This window comes from Prionailurus bengalensis, chromosome A1 (genome assembly GCF_016509475.1).
Source record: "Prionailurus bengalensis isolate Pbe53 chromosome A1, Fcat_Pben_1.1_paternal_pri, whole genome shotgun sequence".
NCBI lineage: Eukaryota > Metazoa > Chordata > Mammalia > Carnivora > Felidae > Prionailurus > Prionailurus bengalensis.
Genome location: NC_057343.1, coordinates 102,466,957 through 102,481,400, shown reverse-complemented (window position 1 = coordinate 102,481,400; position 14,444 = coordinate 102,466,957). Strand labels below are relative to the sequence as shown.

Below are 14,444 nucleotides of genomic sequence, written 5' to 3'. Positions count from 1 at the left end.
TTACATCCAAATTAATTAACATATAGTGCAACAGTGATTTCAGGAGTAGATTCCTTAGTGCCCCTTACCCATTTAGCCCATCCCCCCTCCCACAACCCCTCGAGTAACCCTCTGTTTGTTCTCCATATTTATGAGTCTCTTCTGTTTTGTCCTCCTCCCTGTTTTTATATTATTTTTGCTTCCCTTCCCTTATGTTCATCTGTTCTGTGTCTTTAAGTCCTCATATGAGTGAAGTCATATGATATTTGTCTTTCCTGACTAATTTCACTTAGCATAATACCCTCTAGTTCCATCCACGTAGTTGCATATGGCAAGATTTCATTCTTTTTGATTGCCAAGTAATACTCCATTGTGTGTATGTATATATACGTATGTGTATATATGTGTGTGTGTGTGTGTGTGTGTGTGTATACATACTCATCTTCTTTATCCACTCATCCATCGATGGACATTTGGGCTCTTTCCATACTTTGGCTATTGTTGATAGTGCTGCTATCAACATGGGGGTGCATGTGTCCCTTCGAAACAGCACACCTGTATCCCTTGGATAAATACCTAGTAGTGCAATTGCTGGGTTGCAGGGTAGTTCTATTTTTAATTTTTTGAGGAACCTCCATACTGTTTTCCAGAGTGGCTGCACCAGTTTGCATTCCCACCAGCAGTGCCGAAGACATCCTCTTTATCTGCATCCTCATCAACATCTGCTGTTGCTTAAGTTGTTGGTGTGAGCCATTCTGATAGGTGTGAGATGGTATCTCATTGTGGATTTGATTTATATTTCTCTGATGATGAGTGATGGTGAGCATTTTTTCATGTGCCGGTTGGCTATCTGGATGTCTTCTTTGGAGAAGTGTCTATTCATGTCTTTTGCTCATTTCTTCACTGGATTATTCATTTTTTGAGCATTGAATTTGATAAATTCTTTATAGATTTTGGATACTAACGTCATTTGCAGATATCTTCTCCCATTCTGTCGGTTGCCTTTTAGTTTTTCTGATTGTTTCCTTCACTGTGCAGAAGCTTTTTATGTTGATGAGGTCCCAATAGTTCATGTTTGCTTTTGTTTCCCCTGCCTCCAGAAACATGTTAAGAAGTTGCTGCGACCAAGATTAAAGAGGTTTTTGCCTGCTTTCTCCTCAAGGATTTTGATGGCTTCCTGTCTTACATTGAGGTCTTTCATCCATTTTGAGTTTATTTTTGTGTATGGCATAAGAAAGTGGTCCAGGTTCATTCTTCTGAATGTTGCTCCAGTTTTCCCAGCACCACTTGCTGAAGAGACTGTCTTTATTCCATTGGATATTCATTCCTGCTTTGTCAAATATTAGTTGGCCATACGTTTGTGGGTCCATTTCTGGGTTCTCTATTCTGTTCCACTTATCTGAGTGTCTGTTCTTGTGCCAGTACCATATTGTCTTGATGATTACAGCTTTGTAGTATAGCTTGAAGTCTGGGATTGTGATGCCTCCTGCTTTGGTTTTCTTTTTCAAGATTTCTTGGGCTATTGAGGGTCTTTTCTGGTTCCATACAAATTTTAGGATTGTTTGTTCTAGCTCTGTGAAGAATGCTGGTGTTATTTTAATAGGAATTGCATTGAATATGTAGATTGCTTTGGGTAGTATTGACATGTTAACAATATTTGTTCTTCCTATCCAGGAACCTGGAATATTTTTCCATTTTTTTGTCTTCAATTTTTTCTCATAAGCTTTCTATAGTTTTCAGTTATACGTTAGAATTTTGACAGTAATTGTAGTGAATCTGTAGATTGCTGTGTGTGGTATGGACATTTTAATAATTTTTGTTACAATCCAGGAGTACTACATATCTTTCCATGTATTGGTTTCTTTATCAAGTTCTTACAGTTTTCAGAGTACAAGTCTTTCACCCCCTTGGTTAAATTTATTCTTAGGTATTTCATTCTTGTTGATGAAATTGTAAATGGGATTGGCTTATTCATTTCTCTTTCTGAAGTTGATTATTAGTGTGTAGAAGTTCAGCATAGTCTGGTATATAGATTTTGTATCCTGTAGCTTGACCAACTTTGTTAGTTCTAACAGTGCAAATATATAGTGACAGTTTTATTTCTTTCCAATTTGGATGTCTTTGATTTGTTGCCTAATTGTTCTGGCTAGGATCCCAATTACTGTGTTGAATACAAGTGGCAAGAAACCATCCTTGTCTTATTCCTGATCTTGGAAAACAAGATTTCAGCTTTTGCCATTAAGTGTAATGTTAGCTGTGGATTCATCCTATATGGCCTCTATTACTTTGAGGTACATTTCTTCTTCTGTATCATTTGGGTTGATTTATGGATGTTGAACCATCCTTGCATCCCTGGAATAAATCCCATTTGGTCACAGTGCGTGATCTTTGCAAAGCACTGTTCATTTTATTCAATATTTCTGTATTTATGTTCATGAGGGATATCAGCCTGTGTGTTCTTGGCTTTTGATGTCCTTGTCTGGTTTAGTACCAGGATAAAACTCATTTTGTAAAATCAGTTCAGAAAATCAGTTCCCCTATTCTGTTTTTTAGAAGAGTTTGAGGAGGATTTGTGTCAATAGTCTTTGAATCTTTGTTAGGATTCACCAGTGAAGATACCCCAGCCCTGTAGTTTGGTGTGTTGGGATGTTGTTGATTACTGAATAAATTTTATTTCTATTAATTGGTGTGCTTAGGTTTTTTTTTTTTCATGACTCGGTGGTGGTAGGTTGGATGTGTCTAGAAATTCGTTTCTTCTAGGTTGTCCAATTTGGGGTGTGTATTTTTCCTAGCAGCCCCTTGGAGTCTTTAATATTTCTGTGGTATAAGTTGTAATGTGTCATTTTTCAGTTTTCATTTTATTTATGTGTGACTTCTCCTTTTTCTTAATGAGTCTAGCTAAAGATTTATTTTCAAAGAACCAGCTCTTAGTTTCATCGATCTTTTCTATTTTCTTTTTAGTCTCTATTTCATTTATTTCTACTAACTTTGAACTTCGTTTGTTATTTTTCTAGTTCCTTGAGGTATACATTTAGGTTGAGATTTTTGTTTCTTGATGTAGGCATTTTTTGCCATGAACTTCCCTCTTGGAACTGCTTTTCTGCATCCCTTATGTTTTGATATGTTGTTTTCATTTGTTTGTGATATCTTTTAATTTCTTGTTTGATATCTTCATTCACCCATTGTTTAGTAGCATGATGTTTAATATCTCCATATTTGTGAATTTCCCAGGTTTTTTTTTCCTATCATTGGTTTTTAGTTTCATATCATGGTGGAAGATCAAGATATGTTCTCAACCTTTTTTAAGTTTACTAAGACTTGTTTTGTGGTCTAAGATCTTTCTTGGAGATTGCTATATGTGCATTTGAGAAGAATGTGCTTTTTATTGCTTTCAGATGAAAAGTTCTGTATATGTTGTCAATTAAGGCAAACACTATTGATTTTCTATCTGGATGATCTATCCATCGGTTAGGGAGGGGTATTTAAGTCACACATTTTATTGTCTATTTCTGTCTTCTTGGTTAATATTTGCTTTACATATTTAGCTGCTTCTATGTTGGGTCTATGACTATTTTCTCTTGTTGGACTGACCCCTTTATCATTATGAATGTCCTTTGTCTTCTATTACATTGTCCTTTTTTCTCACTTTAAAAATATTTTCTCATTTCTTCATTTTTGTTTACATATAGCTATAGAAACATATGAAGTTTTGAATGTCACTTATTCACTGGTTGCTTAAATTTGTGCTTTTGTTTCCTTATGTGTAAAATGGGTATAGTATTGCCTCATGGAGTTATTGAGAGAACTGGATAAATATTTTGGTTTTTTGTCTGAAAAATAGAGCTACTCCATGTTCCTTTTACTTTCCATTTGCATTGAATGTCTTGTTCTATCCGTTCTCTTTGAGTCTGTGTGTGTCCTTACACCCGAAGGGAGTCTCATGTAGTCAGAATGGAGGTGGGTCTTGTTCTTTGTATCAAATCACTCTCTGTCTTTTGATTGGAAGGATTAGTATTTTAACACTTACATAGGATAGAGATATACTGACTGCCATTTTGTTGATTGTTTTCTGACAATTCTGGTATTTCTGTTTCTTTTCCTCATGTTCTCTTCCTTTGTGATTTCACGACTTTCTCTGCAGTGGTATTCATCGATTCCTTTATCTTCCCTTTTTTTGGTTATCTGCTATTCACTCTTCAACAAGGCAGAGGTCAAAGGCACTGATCCCCACCCCATGATTTTGACTCCCCCAGACCTTAACTACTCACAGCCAATTGCTGACTGGACATGCTACCAATATTAACATAGTTGAGTAACACATATATGAATTCATCTGTGTATTTGCAACCCATATTGTTCAACGGGACAACAGTATACTTCATTGTACTTTGTTTTATGTAAGTCTCATAAGTGTAATCTATTTTAAGCTGATAATGATTGAAGTTTAAATGCATTCTTAAACTCTTCAAATTTTGCTCTCTCCCATCCACATACTGTATTTTTTCAACTTTTGTCCTCTAATGTTGATACTTGCTTGTAAGTGATTTTTAAAATGATATACATGATCCACCACCTTTGTTATCTCTTTAATAGTATGATTTATGCTTTAATATGTCTTGTTGTTACTAATTAGTGCCATTTCTTTCAAGCTTGTAGAAGTCCTTTTAACATGTCTTATAGGTTTGTTTAGTGGTAATGAAGGCCTTTAGCATCTGCCTAACTCCTAGCATCTGGTAACTCTCTCTGTCACCTTTGTCTGATACAGTGTTCTTGGTTGAAAGATTTTTTATTTAGCACTTGTAAGATATCCTGCCACTCATTTCTGGCCTGCAAAGATCTGAGAGTCTTTTGTGGGTTCACAGATCTTAACAAGATTTTTCTCTTGGCACTTTTAAGATTCCCTCCTTATCTTTAGGTTCATCTTATTTGAAACTTTCTGGGCTTCCTGGATCAGATGTCCTTTTCCTTCCTGAAGTTGGGGTGTTTTCAGACACTCTTTTTTCAGATAAGTCTTCTGCCTCTTTCTTTTTCGCTCCTCATTCTGGGAGTCCTGTAATGGGAATGTTGAGTGTCCGTATGCTTGCGTTGTTCCTTCAGTTCCTTAAGCTGTTTTTACTTTTGTTTGTTGTTTTTTCTTTTCTTTTTGGCTGTTCTGATTGGGTGCATTCCACTGCCTTGTCTTTTAGTTCACTGACTTTTTCTTCTGCTTCATTTAATCTGCATGGCATCCCTCTAGGATAATTTTCATTTCAGTTTGGTGTTCTTCAGCTCAGTGACTCCTATTTAACAGCCACTTCTCCCAGTGTTGAAGGAGTGGCCTCCGGTAGGAGATGAACCTCATCTTTCTCTAGCTCTTTATGGTCTCTCAAGCCATTGGGATTTTCCAAACAGCTCATTTTATTTTTAGTCACTGTCAGGAGTTGAGGATGTGCCACAGCCTGTCATTATCTGCAGGTGGAGGATCTCAGCTCCTGGCCTGGGGCCGATTAAAAGCTGCTGCCTGAGTGTCAGCTTCCAAATCATGCAACTATATACAGTCTTCTGGGGCATAAGCCCTTCTAGTCACCTAGAGGTGTCCCTTGGGTGGAATTTGCAAAAATTGAGGCACCAGACGAGTCGAGAAGTTTTCTGGAAGATACCCATAAGCCAGAGCCCGGCTAAGGGACCGTGCATAGCTGGTATCCACTGGCCTGTGGTACCTGAGAATGCCTGTGTAGATCCATAGATGAGCACCAAACCTGAATCCTGACCCTCAGGCCAAAGCTGCATGATAAATCGGACTCTTTCACATGAAAAGGGTGTGTTTCAGTCTGTTGATGCAGTGCCTTATGGGTTATAGCCTGCCAAGAACTTCCTTTGATTATGTTAGTCCTGTGGGACTTAGGGACCCCCCCCCCGCCCCGTCCAGCAAGGCTGGGTACCTCCTGGCTGGAAGCCACAAAAAATTAAGGCACCAGACATAAAAAATGGGGTACCAGATGCATGTTAAAGTTCTCCCGGGGGTAGATCCTGGTGCTACAGAATCAAAGCAGCCATAGAGCATGAAAATGGTGCTTTAAAATAAGCACATGAGCCTCTTTCCTCACAGGTCCTGGGGCAGGTGAATGATGGCCCGGGAGCCCTTGAAGAACTACTTCTGTAGCCTTAGGGACTTAGCGGATGTAAGCTTCATCAGTTTTTTTTTTTTAATCTGTACTTTGTAGAGAAATTGAGATTGCTAGAGTGCAAACACGGGAGGAGCAGAGAGAGGGAGAATCTGAAGCAGGCTCCAGGCTCTGAGCACAGAACCCAACACAAGGCTCCATGTCAGGAACCAGGCATTGGTGACCTGAGCCGAAGACGGACACTTAACCAACTGAGCCACCCAGGTACCCAAACCCCATTGGTTTTTAAAGTTGGGTGATAGTCTGAAGAGTTGGGGTGCTTGATGGGGAATTTGAAACCCTGAGCTCCTCAGGAAAAAGCTGTGGACGCTGAATTTCCTTCTGATAGTGGCTCCCACAGTCAGGTAGTCTCAGGGTCTCCTACCTCCATGTGGGTTTTTTCTTCTTTGCCTCATGTGTAGGGGCTACTTAGCTAGTGTTTAGGTCTGTTTTAGAGGAAACTATTCCTTAGGTGGTTGTAGGTTCATGTCCTTGGGAGGAGGTGAGTTCAGGATTTGTAGCCAAGTTGAACCAGAAATCCTATTTTCAAGGTAATAAACTGTGTGTCCTTTACAAATCTGGGCCAGCTGGAAAGTCAGAATTATCATGAGAGGAAATTCGGATAGGCCAGTTATACCAACACCAAATATGGCTACATACGGTATTCTTCTTTCCATTTAACATCTCTGACATTTTCTTTAACATTGCTTAACACACGGTAGGGTTTGTTCCTATTCAGTATTTATCCTAGTCAGTGTCATATATACTATGATTGCAGCTGTTTCATCAACACTGTGATGTGTCCCAAGTGCCCAGCACCCGTCCGCATCCGTCTCCAAAGCCTCCCTATCCCCTTTTCTAATGGCGTACTGGTAAAGATCCGTTCTGTGCCACACTGGCAACTTCAGACATTCTACGTGGATTCATGGTATTATCATCCACTGGAACATTTTCATTTCTTATAATTACCACTGTGATAATAACACCTGCTTCTGGAGATTGATGAGGTCTCTAATCTAGTGTCAGAGAGTAGGGACCCACTGTCTGTCAGCTGCCATTATCAATAATCCTAATTATTAATTAAACCTCAAGCATCTTAGACCCTTCCCTCTAAGTTTTAAATGTCCCAAATGCCCCTTCTTTGTCTCCTTTTCTCTACATCTGCCCTCAACTGTTGCACTAAACCCCTGACTTCCACTGCTTTTGCATTTTTGCTCCCTTGCCACTAATAGCTATTTTCTCAAACATGAATCGGACCATGTAACTCCCCTCAAAAATGTTTGTCCATGGCATCAATTTCCAAGTCCTTAGTTTGATATCTAATGCTTAACAAAATGGGCTCAGCCGCCTGGCTTCATACAGTCCACAATGCTCCTCAATACTTTTTGTCCTTTGATACCACAGTGCTTTGGCAAATTCTGCTCCCTGTGCTTGGAGAGCTCACCCTGCTTTCTTTCCGTGGTGTGGTAGTGATTTCCTGTTTTCCCGCATCCCACCAACATCCAGTCTATGTGCTATTGTTCTGTTCTCCCTGGTCCAGGAGGCTGATTGCTCAGGACTAACTTACTTGCGTTGCCTTGCTTTTCCTCTTCTTAAGTCCAGGCAATGGAAACACCTGTAAGAGATCCAAGGACAGGAAGATCCCGTCAGTCCTTGTGGTGGTACTGGATTCCCACTATTTACTGGTACCTTCATTACCAATTATTTGGCTTACCTTCCCAAATAGATAACCCAAAGGTAATCATGAGGACATGCCACGGTAGGGGGTATTCCTCAAAATGTAACATGTCAAGCTCCTTTCACTCACTCTTTTCCAAAGAAAAGTCTGAGAAAATTTTCTAGATTTCAGAAAGCCATAGGAGCATAATAACTGAATGTGACTGAATCCTGAAGTGAAAATTACGTGAGAAAATGTTTTCAGGAAATACCTACTAATATATTCAGCGACACAGCTGCTTGGGTCTATGAATTACTCTCCAATTGTTCAGGAAAAGTGTTTGTAGATATACAGATACAGTTATAGATATATAGTTACAGGTATAGATTTAGATATAGATGTAATGTGTGTGTATACATATATCCTATAATTTCCCATTACCTTCCTTTTAATAATGGTAGCTATCAATTGACAGAACATTCTATGCTTCTGATGCTTTATGTCTAGTTGTCATTTTATCCATGTGTTCATCTCCAGCATGCAGGCTGGGAAGCCTGATTCTGTCCCCTTTACTAGGCAATTCAGTACCCTCTGCAGTACGATGGATACGATACATCCTCACTGTCAATATGGTAGCCACTGGCCACATATGGCTGCTGAGCACTTGACATCAGGCTAGTACAAACTGCTGTGACTGTAATACGCACATAAGGTTTATCGTGAAAAACCATGCAGAATACCTCAATTTTTTTTTCATGTTGATTACCATCTGAGATGGTAATATTTTGGATGTATTATTAATTTTATCCTTTCCTCTTCCCGATTTAATGTGCTGAGTGTAAATTTTCCACTACACATGTAGCTCTCATTATTTCTTTTGGCTAGTGCTGGTCTACCCAGATGAGCAAGTCGCTAATTAAGCTGCTTTGCTGATTCTCATTATTCCTCTGTGACAAGAGCACCAAAGTAATTCTTGCCTTCTCCATCTCTTTTTCAAAATGAGGGTGAGGTCTACTGGGGCAGTGTTCTTGAACTTCAGTGGACAGGTCACCATCAGACCTCTTGTTCAAATTTGGATTCTAGGATGCCTGGGTGGCTCAGTTGGTTGAGTATCCAACTTCTGCTCGGGTCATAATCTCGCTGTTCCTGAGTTCAAGCCCCACATTGGGCTTCCTGCTGTCAGAAGAGGTCTTGTACCCGCCCTCCCCCCCTCAGAAATAAAATAAACCTTTAAAAAATGTATGGATTCTGACCAGTAGGATTGGGGAGGGCCTGCGAATCAGCATTTCTAAGAAGCTCCCAAGTGGTGGTCTGGGACCACACTGGATAGACAAAGACATGCCAGCCTTTAATTTGATGCAGGTGTTAGCATATAAATGTTTCATTAACTGCAGGAAAATCAGTATTTTAGGAAACCTAATTCCTGCTAACCACTTCTAGTTATATCAAATAGTGATCAGAATGATTTTCCCAAATCCACAGTACGAGTTACCGCACTATTAATGAAATGCTTAGAAAAGTAAACAAACCTTTCTATTAAGAAGATACTACTGCCTTTCTAGGATGTTCACAACCCCAGCTCAAAGTCAGCTGGACTTCAGGTCCCCTGAATTCTGGATACACTTTAGAAATTCCCACGAGATGGAGAAAAGACCGGCTTCCTCCTTTGTGCCTAGAATTTCATCAGAATTTTTCTCCATTTCAGTTTGTTTCAAATGAAAGAATGTGTTGTCGTCTTATCTGTGTCTAGCTAATAGCAAACCCAGGTTCATGTGGGCCAGGAACTGTGTCCTACCACAGTGTAGCCATAACCAGCAAGTTCTCTACCCTGTCAGACACCAAAGCAGATACATCAGAGCTCCACTAAGGGGGTGCAGGGCTGGCTTGTCACACAGCCTCAACAATAAGGAATGTTCCATAGTATTGGGCTGAACATACAGTCATTCCCAAGGGAAAATGTAGTTAAGAGGGATATTTTTGTGGCCTTAACTAATAGTAGTAGTATTACCTTCCATCACGTTGGGCCGGATTGACTCACACTGGGAGGTGATGATGCTTCTCATCTTGTAGAGGACGGAACGGATTAGATGGGAATCCACACGGGAATCCAGGACTTGAGTCCATTTCGGCCACCACCGTGCAAACCTTGGGCAAGAAGCAGAAGAAACAAGTGGGTGCAGGAGGTCGTGTCAGTTACGCTCTACGGTTCACTCTAGGCTTCCTGTCTTGTCCTCCCCTCAAGGAAATGCCCGATCAACACATTCATGTTAAAGGAAGAATGGAATTGCTACATTTCCCGAAGCATAGCAAGATGGAGGCAGGGCAGAGCACAGGAGGAAGCCTGCCCGTTACCCTGAGTTCGTGTCCCCTCAGGCAACATAAGCCAAGCCCTGTCTCCTTCATTCAGACACCCAAGCAATTCTCATTTACCAACAGAAAGAAACATCTTTTTTTCTTTTATAGTCAGTATGAAAATAAATTCACTGACCATCTAAAAATGGACCTAAGATTCTATACAGATGATACTTTTTGCTTCTTCGGGCTATTTTTTGCTTCCTAGAAGTGCTTATTAATGAGCAGAACTTTAAATAGGTACTTGCTGAAGGTTGAGACCTATTTTCTCCCACTGTGTGATAGGCACAATGATAAATTACAAGAACAACCAGGACGGGTAAGAAATAAGTGGGTGTTATTGTCGAAAATTAGCAGGCCATGAAGATTTTCATTTAAAAAGTAACTTCTTCACACTAATCATAAAGCCATATTAATTGAAATGATGTTTCCTGAGACTATCCAAACAATGTACTTAACCCAGTAAGATATGATCCATAATTGATGATGTTTCTTACCTGCCTGAAAGAATAGTTTTTCCTCTTGCTAGATTTTGCCATCCTCTTCCATGTTACCATAATGGCCAAAAGGGGCTATCTATTAGTGGAAAACTATCATTGAGCAATAGGAAAGTAGCAGGTCACCTCCCACATGAGTCCGTGTGACAGACTCCCTCAGCACAGGTGAGATTCTAAATCCTAGCATGCAGATCCCTTTGAGCATCCTTTGCATGGCTCTTTGGTGTGCATTTATGAGGAACAAGAGTCCCCCTCTGTCCTACAATGAAGCTCTCCTCCCTGAAGTTCTGGAATGCCCAAAAGAGAGGCCACAGTGAAACGGATGTTGGCATCAATCGTAACAAGATAGAGTTTTAAGTAGCAAGAGATGGAGACAATACTTTCAATATAATGAACCTATTTCTCAAGGTCAAGTAGCTCTGTCAACATCCAGAGATCAAATTTCATTCTACCAGTACAGTTTCACATTTTTAAAAGAATTCTTCTACAAACTCCTGATTATCCCCCAGCTGGGGTTCTTGCAGGGCACAGTCCTCATAGGTTTCAAAAAAAAAAAAAATCATACCTGCCGACATACTGGTCACTGACCTACCAGAATGCTGAACTCTCTTTTCTTGACCCACCCTCAGGCCTCTGCCCTGCTTCTGGGAGACAAACAGCTGGAAAGTCAACTGTCTACACAGTAGCATAAAAGGCAGAGAGCACAAAGGAAAGCCAGGCATATTTATTAACCCAGTTAAAAGCCCATGGCATGTACATAAAACCAGAAAAAAAACAGAGTTGACCGTAAATAAACGTAAGTGTACAATTTGGCCGTATCATCAAGTTCTCTGACCCTGGAGAACATCCTGGGGCCTTCTCCCCTCAAATGGCGTGCAAAGATGCTAATGAAAATTTGAAGTTCTTACTGGGGAGCCATCATGCTGATTATGCTTTTATTTCTTTTTAAGTTTATTTATTTATTTCGAGACAGGGAGAATCCCAAGCAGGGTCCGCACTGTCAGCGCAGAGCCCGACACGGGGTTCAAACCCACGAACCCTGAGATCATGACCTGAGCCAAAATCAGGGCTTAACCCACTGAGCCACCCAGGCAACCCACTGATCAGGCTTTTATATCTGAGCACTTAGCTGTCTGTAAGAAGTAAATGACTAGGGCCTAGGCACATTGTTTCCCTTAATGCTACAGAACTGTGTTCCCTTTAAAGCCAATTGTGTGAGAATTGTGTCACGACTTACCTTTTCTCTGCTTCCTCTTACACAGTAGCTCCAGCTCTCCCTGAGGAATGAAGCTGTGGACTCTGCTTGTGGCACAGCTCAGTAAGCCCTTAAAAAATCAGGTAAAAATGAAAAAATTAGTAGGATGAATGTGTACGTCCAGTAAGATGGACATTTCTTTACATTGGTGTTAAGGAAAATACAAAAAGCAAAGGGATTAAGTCAAAAGGGGAAAAGAAGAAACAGTGAATATTGAGAGCTCAGTGCCCTTTTTGTGAATTACACACACATCACCAGCACCACCCTGGTCCACACTTCCCATTATTGGACCGCACCGTTACCTTGTTTATACCTGGCGTGGAGCAGCCATATAAACCAAAAAACATTAGTGAACCAAAGGCTTTACGGTCTCCACGGAGAACGAGACTATGTAAGAAAAGACATTAGCCCCACAACATACGGTTCGAAAAGGAAACTGGGATTCTTTGTTCATGTCCCCAATGGGAGTAAAACGCAGTATAGAGACCACTTGATTTCATGAGAATGGCCAGGTTTTGAAAACCGGGTATTACCAAGTGTTGGTGAGATAAGGACTCAGGTAAACAGCTCCTCGAAGTTAAAAATCGGTAAAGCAGGGGTGCCTGGGTGGCTCTGTCGGTTAAGTGTCGGACTTGGGATGAGGTTGTCTCAGTCCTTCTCTCTTGGCCCCTCCCCTACTCTCACATATGTGTGGTCTCCCTCTCAAAAATTGTGTTTTAAAAATAAAATCAGTACAGCAGTTCTAGAAAGCAGTGCACCTGTATTTGATGAAATAAATGAGCTTAAGCTCTGTCAACAATACCACTCCTGGGGAAATACCTCAGAGAAATTCTCAGCCTGGTAAGCATCACAAAGAACGTGTTCATTATGGTCGTATTTCTTTGTCATCATAGAGATTGGGCAGCCATCCGGGTGCCCACAATGAGGGGAATAGGTAAGAAAAAGAAGATATATGTGTTCCATAGACAATGGGCAGGAGTTAGAAGCAATAAACTTGATCCCTAGAGCAATATTAATAGAGCCTAAAAACAACATTAAGTGACAAAGTTTTTAAAAATAGACATAGAGAACAACACTACTCACTTCCCAGGAGTGCCAAATGATGTTCCAATGACAAGGACAACAGAGGGGCAGCCTATGAGGGGAACACAAGGGACAGTAAGAATGAAAGAAGGCTTTTTAAAATTAATCAAATTATTATCCTCTATGTATTTTCCTCTCCACAGGAAGCAGTCGTCAATGCTCAAGTTAAATCTGTATGGCCAGTAGCAAAGAGCAAACTCCGGACTCGGGTGGCCTATTACTCAGCTCAACAGTGCCAGCTACCAAGATGGTTTTGGCCAGTAGTCCCTTTATGGTTAGACAAGATGCATCCAAATTACTGATAACAAAAAACACACCTGCCACCCCAACCATCTGAAATAAAATGTCTATCCTCCCATCTTGACACTCCCATCTCCTTAATCACCTGGAAGGCGGGGCTTGCATGTAGAATTCTTGTCCTTTTCAGAGTTTGCTCTGAAATATGGGGGCCTGGAGCCGGCTCTCCACAATCCTCCCTTCTCTATGTCCTCGGTTCTATCTTGTATTCATGTCTAGGGCTTCCCAGCTAGTACATCAAGTTCCAGCCAGTTCTTCCCCCGAAATCACAATGGCCATCTCTTTGCCATCTCTTGAGCAGAGATTCTACTCTGACAGTACAGCCCGCAGTCAGGAGCAGGGTCCCTAAGGAAAAGGCTGTGCCATCCCATGAACAGGCTGTTTGGACAGGCAGTTCTGGGTCCTGAGCCTCAGTAGCACCTGGAAGGGATGGTGTGGGCTCTGAGGATGCATGTCCTCTGGGCCCTGCAGATCCCTCACCCCAGGAGAAGGAAAGCCAGAACAAGTCCCCAAGAGTGAGGTGAAGGCCCTCTTGTGTAGGCCAAAGCACTTCTAGAACACTGTTCTTATGGACCAAGGATTTGTATTCCTCCCAAATCCATAGGTTGAAGCCCTAACCCCCAATGTGAGGATATGTGAAGACAGAACCTTAGGGCAGTATTTAGGTTTAGATAGGGACCCCCCCCCCCCATGATGGCATTAATGTCTTTACAAGAAGAAAGAGAGAACAGAGCTTTTTCTCTCTACCATGTGAAGACACAGGATGGAGGTCCTTACCTGGGACAGTCTGCGGGCACCTTGGTCTTGGACTTCCAGCCTCTAGAACCCCGACAAATAAATCCCTGTGTGTTTAAGCCATCTGGTCTGTGGTATTTTGTCACGGCAACCAAAGCTGACGACGACACGTTCTTTAAGAGACTCCCCATCAGCTCTGTGGGTCAGATGCATAATATAGGCCAGCAACAAGTTTCTGATAATAAAGAAAACATTCAAAAGAGACAGCCCTGTGACAATTATAACTGATTTAGCCTTTTTATTTATTGGGAATTCAGGCTCCCAGCATCTGGAATATCATACTTATGGGTAAATGATTACAAATAGCAGCCTAATACCTTCCAGCTTCTTCTGTACTTTATAAATAAAACTTGAAAATTATCAACATTAATTGATTCTTAAGTGGA

The 14,444-nt window shown here is 40.9% G+C and overlaps 1 long non-coding RNA gene across 1 annotated transcript; it reads left to right on the top strand.

Annotated features, from left to right (window-relative positions):
- The first annotated feature begins 11,791 nt into the window (after positions 1 to 11,791).
- LOC122486871 lies at positions 11,792 to 14,121 on the top strand. Its single transcript, XR_006298255.1, has 2 exons — positions 11,792 to 11,966; positions 13,110 to 14,121. It is a non-coding gene; the product is annotated as an uncharacterized LOC122486871 (long non-coding RNA).
- Positions 14,122 to 14,444: the final 323 nt, after the last annotated feature.